Source organism: Heterocephalus glaber, unplaced genomic scaffold (genome assembly GCF_053883595.1).
Source record: "Heterocephalus glaber isolate CG9 unplaced genomic scaffold, H.glaber_assembly_v1.0 deba00001472, whole genome shotgun sequence".
Lineage (NCBI taxonomy): Eukaryota > Metazoa > Chordata > Mammalia > Rodentia > Bathyergidae > Heterocephalus > Heterocephalus glaber.
In genome coordinates this window covers 2,266,805-2,282,983 of record NW_028258315.1, presented here as the reverse complement: position 1 = coordinate 2,282,983, position 16,179 = coordinate 2,266,805, and the positions used below count along the sequence as shown (strand labels likewise).

Sequence of the window (16,179 nt, the reverse complement as noted above, 5' to 3'; positions counted from 1 at the left end):
GGTGAGCAGGTACTGTTTTATTTGCTTGCCATATATATTCTTTTGGGGTGAATAGCCTTTCCACATTTTTAGACCTAATTATGTTGTGGTATTTAATAATAATACTTTATTATATGAAAATAAGTATCATCATTATGCCATTTATTATCACAATAAACAATGATGTAATCACCCCTCTGGTACCGGTAACAGACACGTTTACCATACCTTCACTGTGACAGTGTTTCCATGTTAGCTCTTTTAATCCTCACATTCGTGTGAGCTACATTCAATTATACTCACTAGAATGACACAAGCTTAGGAAACTAAGTGACCCGTTCAAGTCAGAGTCAGTTAGTAATGGCAGATGGTTTGTTGAGCCCTTTATTGAGAATTTTAATTACTTTCCTGTCGTATTGTTCTAAGTGCTCTTCTTCTGGTTTATTGTCTCATCTTTTAACTTAGTTAATGTTCTTTAATAAAGAGAATTTCCAGCTTTGGCTTGCTCCCACATATCAGTCTTTCTGTGTTATATCTTCTTCCTTTGGTATGCTTAGGAATTGGATAAGTATTTAGCTATATTGCTTGTTAAGTTTCTTATCGGTCATTTTTAAGTGTGTCATCTTGTAATCCATTTGAATTTTATTTTGGTACATGATGTAAGGTGCTGAATTTTGTACTAAAAAATCCATTTATCTTCTAATTTAAAGATCTAGCTTTTGTTTTATGTATAATATACACAAATATGGCTATACACTGCATTTGTGTGTGTGTTTATGTATGTGAATTTGATCTTATTCTTTATTCTGTTCAATTCATTTGCCATTAACTCATATTCCAGCATGATACCACCTTGATTTCTGCAGCACTGTAACACGCAGGGACATCTGAGAGTCACATTTGGGTTTTCGTCTTGATCAAAGCGCTCTTGGCAGTTATTCCAGATGGTCCCTAAGGTTCATTTCTGTGTGGAATCCTCCCACGGCTCTGGCTCATCCCCTTGTTTACTTCTTTCCAAGTAAACAAACTGGTGTCTGGCTGGCCAAGCAGGATCCTCGGGGATTTTTCTGAGAAAGTTTTAGGGTATCTCATTCCTAAAGATAGGACTGAAGAGCTGCCCAGTGGAGGAGCTTTTCTGACCCTTCATGGATAGGTAGCCCCCTCTGGGCATTGTTGAGCAAGACCAGAACTTCAAAAATGTGTGGAAATTAGTTGGGTCTTATTTTCTTGGCAACTGCTGTCAGCGCTCTGCCCCAGCTTTTCCACCAGTGATGGCTATGGTTAACATTACTGAGTGTTCATCTCGTCTAGCCTTTAGAAGAGGAGCTAGTGATCTCCACCCAGCACAGGTGGTGCCCAGGCAACCTCAGACATCCCCAGAGATGCCTGGAATGACATTAACTTAGAGTTGAAAGGACCTTAGAGATGATCTATTCCAACCCCATCATTTTACAGATGGGGCAGGTGAGAGCTTCCTCAGAGCTTTGATCCTCCCAGCAGCCCCCGGGTCATTAGTGAGGAAGCCAGTAGTAGTGCCCAGGTGTCCTGACTTCTAGGCCAGTGTCCCATCCCTGAGGCTTGCTTGTTACCTGACCTAGGATCGTCACTATTGATGGCTCCCTTAGCATGTGGAAGGGATTTCTCCACAACTCAGGGTTTTCCCTCTGCTCAGGCACACAACTTTAATCTTATCTTGACTGAATCTTGGCCAGCTCTCTTCCAGATAAGCCCCTGGCTCCGCCAGATGGGAAATTCACCTTATCAGGACTGGATGAAAGGAAATATGTGGCTGGTAAGTGGATGATACTACTACATGGCTAAAAATAAAAAAGGCAGAAGCTTCTTAGGAGGACATCCAATTATTTATGGACTGTGGGAAACAATGTCAGGTTCCCCAAAAGTTAAAGAGGTACAGAACTTCTCCACATTCATTGATTAAAACTTGTAAACTTGGTTCATTCCTTCTTTTAAACTAGTTGTTTGACTCCCAATTTCTTACAGTGTAAATTTTATTAGTTTGAAAACTGGAATGGTAGAAGAGATCATTGGTTTTCTTTTAATTCCCCAGTTGAGAAGATAATTACAAAATAAGGTGTAGGAAAGTAACATATACAACAGCTTTTTCAACAGATGTTTATAGAACATCAACTGTGAGTTATAATCCTGTTCTAGGTGCTTGGCAGATCAGTTAGTAAACAGAATAAAGATCTTTACCTCCATGGACTATACATTCCAGTGAACAGAATCAAACAATGAACAACAGCTAAATCAAACAAGTGTATTTTCTAGTACATCTGTCCTTCAATATCCACTGATGATTGGTTCTTAGAAATCCCCTGGACACCAAAATCCAAGAATGCTCAAGTCTCTTATAAAAAATTGTATAGTATTTGCATGGAATCTATGCACATCCTCCCTGTATTAGTGAGCTTTCCATGTCTGTAACAAAATATCTGGGATATTCAGTTTAAAAGAAAGAAAGATTTATTTTGGGTAATAGTTTTGAAGGGTTCAGTCCATGGTGGATTGATTGGTCCTGTTGCTTTTGGGCCTGTGGCAAGGCACTGGAATGCCATGAGAGTGTTTGGCAGATGAAGCTGGTCAGCTCACACCTGCCAGGAAGCAGAAAGAGAGAGGACAGGTTGGAGTCTCTCCCTCAATGGCACACTCCAGTGGCCTAACATCCTCCCTCTGTGCCCTGCCTCCTCAAAGCCCCACCCCTTCCAATGGTGAAAAGGCCAGCAACCAAGGCTTTAATACACTGTCTTTGGAGAGCATTTATCTAACCTGGAGCACTCTCCCATGCTTCAAATCATCTCCAGATGACTCATGTTACCTAACACAGTGTAAATGTTACTTAGATAGTTGTCCTTCTGTATTGTTTAGGGAATAATGACAAGAAAAACATCTGTGCACATTCAGTAAAGATACTTTGTTTTCTTTGAATATTTTTGATCTGTGTATGGAAACTATTTGAAGGTTACATTTGAAGATTTATGGTGTTGTGGGAAAATAAGGAGTACAGTAGGGGAGTGGGGATTGGGAAGAATTGGTGTTTAAGCATAAACTTGAGGAAGAGGAGGGAGTTAGTTCTGGACACATGCAAGGGAGCACACAAGGCAGAGGAGACTCGCTGTTTGAATGTGTGTTTAACGTGTGTGTTAACCTGTGTGCTCTTGTATACCTTGATAAATTAGATGTTCCCAGAATACCCTTTGAAGGGTGTTGAAAACACACACACACACACACACACACACACACACACAGCACTGTTTTCTTTAGAGAAATGGAAGAAAAATATGTAGAGATTAACACTTGTTTTATAAATAAACAGAATCTGTAATAGGCGTGGGGGAATTACAATCACATGTACCTTTGTGTTCGCATGACTGGGAGATGGGAAAACAAGACCCTTTGTCTCCCTCTTCTTCAGTCAAGTGTTGGATTTACATAGTCACATGATAACTTCTGTTCTTTCAAATTTATGCCCAAAGAAACAAAGGTTGGGAAGCATCTAAGCAACAAGGTACAGGAGGAGTTAGGTAAAAGGACAGAGGAAGCATAAGGGTCGGAAGAGCGGTCCTCTTGTCCCTCAGGTCAGGAATGTGTTCCCAGCCTCCATGCTGGCAGAAGTATGTGGCGTAGGGTGCAGTGGGGCCCCTGGCAGGGCGGGGTCGGGTGTGACGCAGTGGTCCCCGAGGCTGTGCTCTGTGCTGGAGGACCTAGATGTCCGGGGAAACAGCTCAGGCGGCAGCCCTAGATTTGAATATGCTCATGTCTCCCTGCACATCTTCAGACAGGTGAGCCCCTTCTCAGCGGAGAGGCATGGATGCCGAACTCTTCAGAGCACCAAGCTCTGGGCGCCAAAGGGAGGGGCAGTGTTCATTCAGCACTGAACGTTGGTTGGGTTGTCCCGGTCTGTACTATCTTTGGTTCCCAAGGTTATGCCCAGCTGCGAGTGGTCTGACAGTAAAGCACGAGGCTTCCTGGCATTTCGCTTCCTGGGTCCCTTGGGGCCTCGGCTCTGGCCCTCCTGGAGCTCGGACCCCACTGCCCGTCCAGTCCCCCCGGAAGTCTGCCACCCCAGCAGCAGGGCGCCCCATAGCTCCTGCCCGCTTCTCCCCTGCCCACTGCTCGCCCGTAAGCAGAGGCAGAGGAAGTGGAGCAGCGAGAGCACTGAGGCCACTGCCTCCAGCCAGTCGTCTTCTCCACGCTGCAGCTCTCACGAACAGCCATTGCCTGCTAGCTGACATTTTCCAAGTTTGTTTATTTCAATGCCCGGACACTCGAAGAGCGGAAGGTCATTGTCAGTCCATGACTAGAGAAGAGAAATGGTTCTCTCTTGTCTTCAAGGCTAACCTTTGTCAGTTTTGCCATCCCCAGACTGTCGGATGCTAACAAATCATCCTTTCTCTTCCCTGTCGTCATAACTAGGTGCTTAAACGTTGTCACCTGGATGAGCTGCACCCTGGGTTTGAGTTGTCCTCTGTAGGGAGCTGAGGCTGGGCCCTAGCTCTCATTCCCCCGAAAGGAACAGTGGGATCCAGAGTGCTGGCGGGGCAGATGAGATGCCACTCTCTTGGGCTATTTTCCATGGAATTCAGATCTGTATCTGAGCGCAAGGCGCTCTGTGTTTTCTTCCACATGCTGGGGCAGGCCTGTTTCCAGACGGCTCAGGAGTGGAGGGCCGAGCCTCGCTCTCATCACAGTCATCAAAACAGCTCACCTCCTTCCAGAATGGGACAGGTCCCCTCTCTGGGACAAGCTTCAGCTTGGGCCGGTCTTTGTCCCCTGTCTCGTGAGCCGCTCACACCTGATCTTATGTCCTTGCCTCACAGACTCGGACCTGCCCTTCCACCTGGAGAAAGCCCCCTCCCCCTTCTTTTGGTGGTTGGCCTGAATCCTTGGCAAAAGTTTGGCTTCTAACATTTTAATTATGATGGCTGTGTTTGAGAGGCGGTGACAAGTGAGCTCCAGGCTCCTCTGGTTTATCACATGTGCTGGGACAGGTTGAGGTTGGATTTCTGTCAGGTCAGAACATGAAGCAGGATCTGTGATAATCTCTTTATTCACAGAACAGAGGCCCATTGAAACAAGGAGACTCTGGTCCCCAACACACCCAGTGTCTTTCCCTCGGTGCCCTTGGACTGAAGTTTCTCACCACCACTCGGGACTTTGAGGCCTCACAAGACTGATCTCTTCTCTTGCAAGAAATCATCTTCCTCTTTGGCAAGCACCACTATTTTGACTCACACGGGCAAATAGTTGAGAACATACACAGTTTCACCTGGCAGGGACTTTGCCGATGCTTAGGCAAACCTTGGTTTGGTCTAACTCAGAGGATTTGGGATGTGTTCACCCTCGTGGTCACCAGTAGAAGACATGACATCCAGAAGACAGCTCTTATGAAGCACCCTGAGGAGGAATAGCACACTCCCTCATGGCCATTTTCTCTTAGCTGCTGTTGAGCAGTGGGAGCGTGGCCCCACAGGATGGAGACTTGGGTCAGGTAACAATGATCAGGGAGAGGACAGTGGAGTCTGAGCCTGAGCCTCTCCAAGGAAGAGTCAGACACAGTCAGTAGAAAGAGTCAGTCAGCCATTGAGGAGCTCAGAGCTACAGAGGATAAGCTGACTGCAGAGAGCTGGGTGACATGCCTTAGTCTGGATGGCAGGGCCACCCAAAGCGGTCGCCGTGATGGAGTTCCAAAGCTCAGGGGAGATCTTCACCTCTGAGGAGACGTCCCCTCCCCATTACTCTCCTCTGCAGTTGGAGCTACCTTGGCATCCCCCAATTCCCAACCAGGCCTGCTTCACTTAGGGAGACGGCAGGCTTTAAATTCACCCTTCTCGCACCATCATTTAATCGCAAACGCTCTCCGCCCAGGCAACTAGACCACCCTAGGGCTCACTTTGTTTCCCTTCTCTCAGCAACCCCTGCCAGTGTGCTCGGGGCCCCATATTTGGAAGTCGTCATTGTCCCATCATTACTGGTGTTGGTTAAGTCAGGAGAGTGAACCGCTCCCGGCTTCTTCGTCCTGACCCGAAGCGCCAGGTCTGCTTAGGGCAATGTGCACCCCCGTATTATGAGCACTGATGAGCCCTTGCCTCCGATTTCATCTTTCTCTCCACTCTGCCGGTGTGAACGATCAGCGCCCTGCTGTTGTCCTGAATCCTCATTTTTGCCACCTTCTGTTCTTCTTCTCACTCGTTCAGTTCTTGTCCAGTTTTTACCTCGCTCTTCTCAGCTTTTGCACTAGCTGCTGGCCTTCCATAGGTGTCATCATTCCTGGGATCAGACTGTAACCTTCTTTTAAGGATGAATGTGCTGTTCTGGCAGTCTGTACACTGCCACCTTCTAAATGTCCAAATCTTTTGCCTGCATTTGTTGGTGCGCCGTGCTACACAGCAGTATCTTTATTTAATCAGAGGAATGGTCAGTCTATCTGTGGGTAATTCTGCCCATCCATCCATCTGTCCATCCATTCATCCGTCCATCTCTGCATTATCTATCTTTCATGATTATTATTTTTATTACTATTTCTTCCATGACCAGATAACATTTCATAAAGTTTGTCCTGCATACCATGTAGATAGTGGATTATGTCAAAATAAGACGAGGTGAATTGGCTGGGAGACATAGTTTAATTCATATAAAAAATAATGATGAACTTAGTCACAGATCCTGGACATGGGCAGAGAGGGAGACAGAGAGAGAGAGAGAGAGAGAGAGAGAGAGAGGTCAAACAGCATACAAAGGTGGAGCTGACAGGACTTGGAGGAAGAGGGAGAGGTTGGAGTCTGCGCTGACCTTGGGGTTTAGCACTGGTGGCTGCTGAGAATGAATGCCTGGGCTTTCACTGCAGTAGGAGAAAGTGAGGAAAGGACATGTGTGCTGCAAGGTGATGAGCTCAATTTGGGTTTACTGAGTTTGAACGGTTTGCTGACTTCTTGGAATGTTTTCATTTTTGACCTCTTAATGTGGACCTTTGTTACACAGAATGCTCTGTGGTTTCCCAACACGGTAAGTATCTTCCCAAGTCTCTTGACCTATTGGCCCTGGCTAATCCTAGACATGGATTCCTTTCAGTAACCTGTCCATGTGAAAGAAGAATTTTTGAAACTCGGCTCCAATTCCCAGGCACAGTGGTAGGATGTGACCTTTGAAGTCCACCAGACCTGGTGTGGAGCCCAGCTGTGTGGCCAATTCTGTGATAGCAGATGAACTCAACCACATTGGGGCCGGATTTCTGGGTCTAAAATCCAAGCATGAAGTAAGGTTGCTGCAGGATTAAATTTGATCATCAGCTGAAACATGCAAAGGCACTCCAGCTGGTAGGTTTACGTCGTTCCTGTGGACTCGTGATCTTCTCTGGAGATAGGTCCAGATCACGCAGCGGTGCTTGGCCAGAGCTCTGTACTTTCATGGCCTTTGCATTGCACCCCCCGAGGTGGGCACAGTCCAAGGAGAACAAACCCTGAACACATTCCCCCCAGGTTTCGCCACAAAGCTTAATCAGTGCTGTTTCTGACTTACACCGGCCTGGGCTGCCCACCTTTCTCTGCCCAGGGGAGCTGCTTTGAAAGACTTTCCCAATCTTTGCACTTTGGAGACTCTTGGTCTGGGGCGAGGGTGCTTCTCACTCCATGCTGCCATCTGGAACTCTTTGTTCAGGTCTTGCCAGAAAAAAACAAAAAACAACACACTAACTTAGGAAAATAACATTTGGCAGGAACTTGGCAGCAATAATGCTCTTACTGCCAGAATCCTCATCCACAGCGTGGGTGGCTCAGATGGCACTTAATTAAATGCATTTCCTATAAATCCGTAGCAGGGTGCTTACTTCTACTGATGGCTAATGACTCCCCCATCTCTAAGGCAACCGGTCTTCCAGCCCAGAACTGGAAACAAGCACGTATAGAAGGTGCTGCCATTGTTGGTGCCGGTCCACACTCCCACTGCCTCGGTACTCAGTACTCAGTGTGGGTCCCGCTGGCTGCTGTGGCTCAGCACTCCCCTCCTGCCTGCTCTGCCTACGGAAGGAAAACAGTACCCACTGCTCTCAGCGCCAACCATGAGTCTCGAACAGTGCTGGGCACCTCACAGTCAGCGGCCCCTTCATCACCACAGCTCTCTGAGCAGGGACCAGGAGTCTCGTTTAAAATATAGAGAAAAGAAGGCTCCCAGAGGTTCAGTACCTTGCTGGGCCTGGACACCTGGAAAGTACAGATTTGAAGAGTGCTCAGGAAGTTCTGATGCCAAAGCCCCAGGCTCTCCCCTAGGATACAGACTTCACTAAGGCAAGGCGCTGACCATGTTTTCAGACAGAGCTATAACATCCTTATCTCCTTCTGGTTAGAACAAACCTGAAAAGTTATTCATGCTTCTCTCAAGCTCCACACCTCTCCTGGAGCACTGGGAATACAAAGCCAGGTAAAATCTGGTCAAACTTGGAAACTGGAATAAGGGAAAACTTGCAATGCGTTAGTTGGTTTCTCTTCAAAATAATCTTTTCTTTCTTACCTTGTCTGTTTCTTTGCTGGTCTATAGCTTTGTGGGAGGGATATACGCAGAGTAGAAATATGTATTGCACAAATATTATCTTTACAAATATTTCCACCTTTATCTGTTATACTATTATCAATAGCTTTGATTAATATGCCTTATTTAACCTTCATTTTCCAAGATATTTTTCTAGGTCTAGAATATGGTGATTGTTCTCTTTCATTTACTTTTTGTGGTGCTAAAGATGGAACCTAGGGCCTTCACACTGAGCTGTATTCCTAACTTTTTATGTGTGCATGTTCTTTTTTTCATTTTGAGACAGGGTCTTCCTAAGTCTCTACATCACCCAGGTTGGGTTCAAATTTGTGACCCTCCTGCCTCAGCCTCTCAGAATTCTAGGATTACAGGCACGCACCATCAGGTCTGGCTCTTGCAGCCTTTTAAAGATGTCATTCTATAGTCTTCTTGGTCCCCTTATTTTGAAAAGTCAGCATGCAGTATAGTTCAGACTCCTTTGAATATGTGGTATCCTTCTCCTCACTAACTCCATTCCTGAGTCTTGGCTGTTCGTAAGACTTCTCTCCAGCAGGCTGATCCTATGATATTTTTGGCATGGTGTAATTATATTGTATCTAGTGGATTTTCTTCTCTTTTATTTTTTAAGCTGTTTCAATTTTGTGGATGGATGTTTCTAGTATTTTGGGAAAATTCTTAGCCGATGCCCCTTCAAATATTTCATCTTTCTTTCTGTCTCTGTATTAACATCCCAGCCCCAGCCCCAGCCCCAAATTCATGGCCATTTCCTCTTCTCTGAATTCTCAACCTTTCCAGCTGGGGTACCTTGGCGGTCTGGGACTGCACTTTTTGTCTCAGAGACTGGGCTGGGCACCCGCTGAGGCACCCCGCTTCTGCCTGTGCTTGCGATTTGCGCTGGCTTGGGAGATGTGAGCACTCCCAGGGGAGATGCAGGCACGGTGCCCACCTCTGCTGTTTCCTCTTGGCTTTTGTGTTTCACTCTGGGATCTTTGACCCGGCACACTCACCGACTTCGAGGTTGTGTGCTGCGTTTCACTCCTCGCCTGTGTCTCCTCTGCTCCGCATCAGTTCTCAGCAGGGCGGTTGCACTGATAAAGCTCATCCACCTAAGCCAGCAGTGGGAGTTGCACATGCACGAGTCTGAGTTGGAATTTCCATTTGTTTTCTGTTTGTTTCATTTTACTTGCTCAGTGTTTCAATGCCAAGGTCATGGAACTGAAACTTAGAAAAATTGGGTTTTCATTCCAGAGTCACTAGGAAATTGCTTGGTGATGATGGGTCTTCTGGTTTCAATTTCCCATCTGTAAAATAGACATACTGTCTCTTTGTTTAATTTTAAGAGCTATCGAGAGTATTTAAAGAAAAGTAAAAGGTTTTTCTGATAAAGTGCTCTCTTGTGAGTCTTCCTCATTCTTTCATGAATTAGCTCCCTGTGGGAACTAAGCAGTGAATTCTTAATTAACATCTCCAGAATGGCCAGCAGCGCATTGCTCTACACCATGTCACAGTGCCCGTGTTTGCTGCCTTCTCACCTCACAAGGAAATCTGGAAGGAGGAGCGAGCAGATGCTCACTCAGCGTGAGCTAGAGCCAGAGTGCAGCCTGGGTGTGCGCAGCACTCAGAAGCGATTTCAGGATGTTTTCTGAGAGAGAGAAAGGTGTTTGTTCACTGAGGTGACTCTCACCCGCCTGGATCACTTGTGTCCATTCTGAAATGCCGGAAAAGACTCGGGCCTGTTGATGTCAGCCCTGCTGAGCACATTGCCAGGTGAGCTGTTAACACGCATACCCGGCTCGCCTCAGTTAGCCCAGATTGAGTCAACTTCTTTTTCTAGTTTAGTCTAAATTTAAAATAATGCTTTCATCTCTTATTAATAGGCTAATTGTTACCCACTGTTTTGCTGTGGGCTCAGAGCTCCAGAATAAATCGTGTTTTGATTGCAGGGTGGATCAGGTTGTGCTTGATCATTCGAGGTGGGGCTGGGCAGAGAATCCTGATTTGTCTCGAACCTCAGAGGAAAAAGAGTGCTTCAAACCCCAGACCCCCTGTCTAGCTGCAGGAGAGACAAGCATGCCTGAGTTTGGCCTGGTAAGAGGTACAGTGTGGCCAGAGCCCAGAAGGTGAGAAACCATCTGAAACTTATTCTTTTATTCTTCTAATCCCATGGAGAGATTTTCGTCCCACTGTTAATTCAAGTCGTGAACTAGAAAGTCAAGAAGCCCTGGGCTTGCGTTGGTCCTCCAAATTCATTGGTCTTCCATTCATTTTACAATATCTCCAATTGTAGGGTTTCTACTTCCTCCCTGCTTTGATGAGGTCCGATGGGGGATTTGAAGAGACACATCGGAGTGTCCGGGTGGCTGTCCTTTCATACTGAAGTTACACAGGTAAGAATGAGAGCACAGGAAGCAGCCTCCACAGTGGCAGGAAAGCAGCGATGCTGATCAGGCTGGAGGGGCTGATGCTGTCTTGTAGCTGGGGCAGGAGCATCCTGCGCTAGGGCTCAGACAGTGGGGTCCAGAGCTCCCCATGCTTCTCATTTTCAGTCTTCCCCCACGACAAAGCACATCTCCCTAGTCTTAAGTTATTCTTGAGACACACACAGTAGCTGCAGTGCATCTGTGAACCAGTGCTTGCTCCAGGTACGAGGGCTTCCTTACCACATAGCATCTCCCTATGTGATGCTTCTGCTTACTGCTGCCTGATGTCACTCAGGGGTCCTGTCCATGACCTGCCCATCTTTTTCACCTACTCACACCCTTCTCTATGTGCAGCAGGAAAGATGTGAGAGTTCCAGTCAGTCTGTCGTCTGTTAAGCACTCGTATTGAACAGAGCTCTCTTTCCAGGCCCCCTTCTGGACCAATCTTTAGCCCAGTCTACTGCGGATTCTCACCAGGAGTATCTGGGGATGGATGTCACCAGAGCTCTTTCAAATGTCTCAGTTTACACCACCCTCAGCTTGTCCCATGGGGCTAGTGCTGCCGACCTGGGCAAAATGGAGCCCAGCATACACTGTGAGATGCAATTAGCCCACGTATGTATTTGACCTGAGCAAACCTATTTTTTAAAAAGTAGCTATCCAATGCTGACAGAGGTTTCCTTCTGATGGCTCTTCAGGCTTAGAATGCACTGGGCTCAGGGGACTCTCTCAGCCCATGCTGGCCTCACTGTCACTGTGCCCATAGGAGAGAACTCTGAAAGCCATCCAGCCTCCAGCTGTGGGGTAGGACCAGGACAGGAACTCATGGATAATTCCCTGGGAAACACTTACTGAGCTTGCTGGAGTGACCTGGGAGAGATGAGGATGTGGGACCACTGACACGAGCCGTGGGTGAAGGGGACCACACTATGCCTGTCCAGGGGACCCCTTCAGAGCAGTTTGTCACCATCACTGTCAGTGTTGGGCACTTGAGTCTTGGGTGAGTGTTGCCGTTTAGGGAGAATATGTTTCACCATGACTAAGGTGCTGCTCTCCTGGTTCCTGTTTTATTTTAATTTATTTGCTCTCATTCAGCTAAACCTTGTGTGTTTGCTGGTAACCTGGGTGTATCTGGTGAATTATTGGCAGCATCTTTTATTTGTATCATGCTTGGAAGCGGAGCAGCCCTTATATCTCTGGTTAACTGATCTCAGGAAAACATACATTCATATCGTTTTATTGACCAGAATTGGACAAAACTACACAAGAAAATCTGGTACCAGAAATCTGTCCCGCCTGTCTGGGGAAGCTGCCTGGGACCGAGGGTACAGAAATGTCCTCACTATGTGGGTCAAGGAAAGTTTGAGTTGGACACAAACCGAGGGAAAACAGATGCTGGCTTTCTGATGTCCAGGGCAGAGGTGGGGGCAGATTCAGTCTTGGCAGGGAGAGAAAAGGGAAGCAGTCAGGGCTGCCCAGAGCCGGGGACATCTGAAGCTGCGGCCAGGAGTGGGCAGATGATACCAGGAAGCAGGCTGTTCTCCCCGAGCCTGGTGGGGAGAGATACAGGGTCTCTTTTCCCTGGCCTGGGAAGGGAAATTTCCCTCTGAAGCTCAGCAAAATCATGCCTGTGATTGGTAGCAACTGGACCACCCACAACAGGGATGTGTCGCAGCCCCTTGTCATCCCAGGATCCAGGAGGTGCCCAGAAAGGACGAGGACTCAGCCTCCTGACTGACTAAGGGCTTAGAACAGGCCCAGTAGAAATCAGAGCAGCTCCACGCCCGGGGCTCCGGAGAGAGGCAGGGCCCTCTTCACCTTGGCCCCTTTCGCCTGAGCACGAAGCCTTCTCTGCAGTGCTCAGTGCTGACGACGAGGCCATACAGGAGCAGGACCGTTCCTTGTTGGAGTGTAACTCACCGACACCAGTGTTGCCCCTGACCTCACCAAAAGGCGAGCAGAGAGCGAAGCCTCAAGGCAACCAAGGTGGGCGTGAGGCTCAGCAGCAGGGAGAGTGAGCAGAAGGTGGGCCAGGAAGCACAGGGAGGCCGGGTGCGAGCTCCAACTTCCTGCAGTCTCAGTGTGCCTTCTGCAGCTGCTGGCCGGGCCACAACCAGAAGGAGACACCTGAGACGGGTGTTCCCACGGTGCCCGGCGCCAGGATCCTCGCTGGGCTGACAGACATGCGCACGAGCTTTTGGAGCGAGCAGCTCATGGGCGCCCTGCCCTTCAGGCTTTCATCCTGCCGCGTCCGAAGCCTGGACCCTTCTTCGAGGCTTTCAGGTCTCGCCAACGCTGCCTGTCTTGGAGGTCCATCTTCCATGACTGATCTACACTGTGTTTGTTTTGTTTGATGAAGGAAGCTTGGAGCCGTGTTGTTCTTTCATGTCGCTGCCTCAAAGACTTTAATCCAAAGGCTATTTGGAAATAGTGCCAGCTAATTAGGGTTGATGATGCAACAATGGTGACTCTCCCTCAGTGCCTTCAACCTTCTGCTTGAAACACAAACATGTCACACTGGAGCTCTAATTGTCCACGAAGATGAAAAGTCTCCCGAGCCATTGGCTGGGCGAAGGCCTCCTGTTGATGTAGGCGCGGGGACCACAGGCTTGTGCAAGCCAGGCTTGTAGCTGCAGATCCGCTGCTCCCCAGCATGCCTCGGCTTTGGGCACGCCGGGCACAAGTGTGCACCTGATCTCCAGCAGGCTAGCCAGCCTGCGTGCTCACCTTGGCTGAGCCACCGTCTCTGTGGATTTCATGGAAAGCACCTACCACCTACTGGTGCTGAACTCAGACTAGCCCACTCCTTTCTTGAACTGGAACTGCCAAGATGACACGTTCAGCAGGGCACACTCTGCGGTCTCCATCTGCGTATCTGTCCGTGGTTGCATAAATGGTCCTTCTTTCATTCAGACAATGATGTTTATCCCACTCTTGGCCTGCGCCAAAGATCACAGGTACAAAGAGCAGAGTCTTCCCAGCAGGGGGGCACAGTCCACGCTCGGAGACACGGAGAGATGATGATGCAACGGAATCAGGTGTCCCAACAGGTGACACTGAGAGGCGGGCTGAGGAGGAGGAAGCAAGGAAGACCGCACCAGGGACTCCACGCAGGGGATGAGTGACTGATAATTACATGCCAAGACAGCTGCAGTCTGCAGTACAGTTATTCAAAATGTATGAATTCCTTGTTTCTGGGATTGGGGCACAGTTGAAGGTACGGATAGGGAGGAGCTCCGTGGGGGTGCAGCCCCGCCGACCCGCAGGGTTCAGGTGGCAGTTGACCACTGCTAGCAACCCAGCACCTGTGCTTGGCTCACGACGCTACCTCCGTATCCCTTACAGCCCGTCCTTTCCCCTATCGATTTCCCTGGTGATGACGCTATCTATCTAGTGTTGACACAAACTCCTTTCAACATCCGCCATTATCTGGTTTAGTACATAAGTATCCTGCCATTTCTCTGCACTTGTGTAATAGGAATCAGTTGATGTGAAGGCTTGTCATTGGCATGTGTAGGAACTTAGAAGTCGAACTGTTTCATCTTAAAGTACAGTATCAGCAAAAGAAAGGACTTGGGAAGTAAATTTAATAGTGAAAGAGAATCACAGGGGTTTGTTTAAAACTTTTAGAGCTAGTTGTTTTAAAACCTCTTTAAGCTCAACAAGTATTCACTTAGTTTCTAAAGAAGAAGAATCTTATTCAATGTATTTCCCTCAAAAGATATCCATATTATGTGTAAATATCAAAGTCTAGTTCTATTATCTGAGTTTCTCAAGTATACAAGAATTCAATTTCTTAAAACAATTCTACAATTAAGATGATTTAGTAAATCATATCAGATAGTATAAGCTGGGCTCATTTTAACCTTTTTACTGAGATACTGTATTAAATAACCACAAAACGGTTGAAATGAAGTATTGGATTGGTTGATGTAATAGAATCATTCTTAAGCCTTCTAGGAACATGAGGTGCTTTGAGAATCTGGCGGGAGGTATGGGGATTCTCAGAAACCGTGGTACAAGGAGAGCCTAGCTCACTGCTGTGAAAGCCTCCTGACTCCCCCAGAGCCACACAAGGACTTGGAGCTGTGGGGAGGGGTGGATGTTCCCAATTCTTGCGCAGTGCAGGTGAGAAGCGGCTCATGAGAAATTCAACAAAGTCAGCTTGAAAATCAAAACATATGAAAATACATCCAATTGGTGATTTCAAGAAAAGTTTTGATATGTCAACTCTTTAGTCATATATATGTAAAACACATATATGGGATACATATATATAAGATATATTTAGGATATTATCTTTACGGGATCTCTATGGAATAGATGTGAAAATAGTATATAAAACTGTATGTATGTGATATATATAATTTATAATAACATAATCTTCAAAGTGTTTTTAGGCTTTCCTTACATGATCAGTATGGATTAAAAGTTATACACTTTATTAAACGTGCATGAAGCAGTTCTCTAGTCCCTCACTTTGTCATGTTATAAATCTTAACTTGGACAGGGATTGGTCAGGTGTGTGGGCACATTTCCCCTCATCTCTGAGTGGCTCTGCTCAGACCGAGAGCCTTCGTTTCCCCTTGGGGCCTTGACATGATATAGCCTCCCCCCACCTTCTAGTGAAATTCAAATACAGGTGGGTAGAAGCAGGAGGAAGTGCCAAAGTATGCCCCATCGCATGGCCGGCAGGAGCTCTCTCTCTGGGAGATTTCTGCTCTCTGGTTTCTGAGATCGGACTTCAACGGGGAACGTGTCTCCCGTGGGAAGCGGTAAGGCTTGGGCTGGCCTGGTGAGTGTGGAGTGCGTGCAGCGCATCTCCCATCTTTGCTCACATGGTGGATCACTGGGCAAAGGCAGAGGGCGCAGGGTTTCTGGAGCTGAGACTCTCAGGACGCAGGCCCCGGGCTAGAAGCCTTGGCGGCCTCCACCCCGGTCCCAGGGCACGCCGCTGTGCACCCGCCCGCTGGCGACGTGGAAGAGCCGGCGTGGGCCTCCTTCTCTCCTTCTCTCCTTCTCCCTTCTAAGCCCCGGGGACCTGGACGCCGTCTGCGTTCTCCTCAGAGTGAGAGCCTCTGCCAAATGCTGCTTCTGGGGCTGCTGGGGCACGATTTATTCAGGGGAGCTGGTGAAGCACGGCCGCCAGCCTGGTCGGTCCTCCCACCCCCAAGCGTGACAATGGCCTGGCACTGGAGTCCTTGTCCCTTCCCGACCCCCTGTGTCTCTGGTAGCTGCG

General features: G+C 47.7%; 1 long non-coding RNA gene across 1 annotated transcript; it reads left to right on the top strand.

The window, feature by feature from the left end:
* The first annotated feature begins 772 nt into the window (after positions 1 to 772).
* Positions 773 to 15,617, top strand: LOC110349734 (uncharacterized). The gene is made up of 3 exons (XR_002395946.2): positions 773 to 10,287; positions 10,464 to 10,640; positions 10,808 to 15,617. It is a non-coding gene; the product is annotated as an uncharacterized LOC110349734 (long non-coding RNA).
* Positions 15,618 to 16,179: the final 562 nt, after the last annotated feature.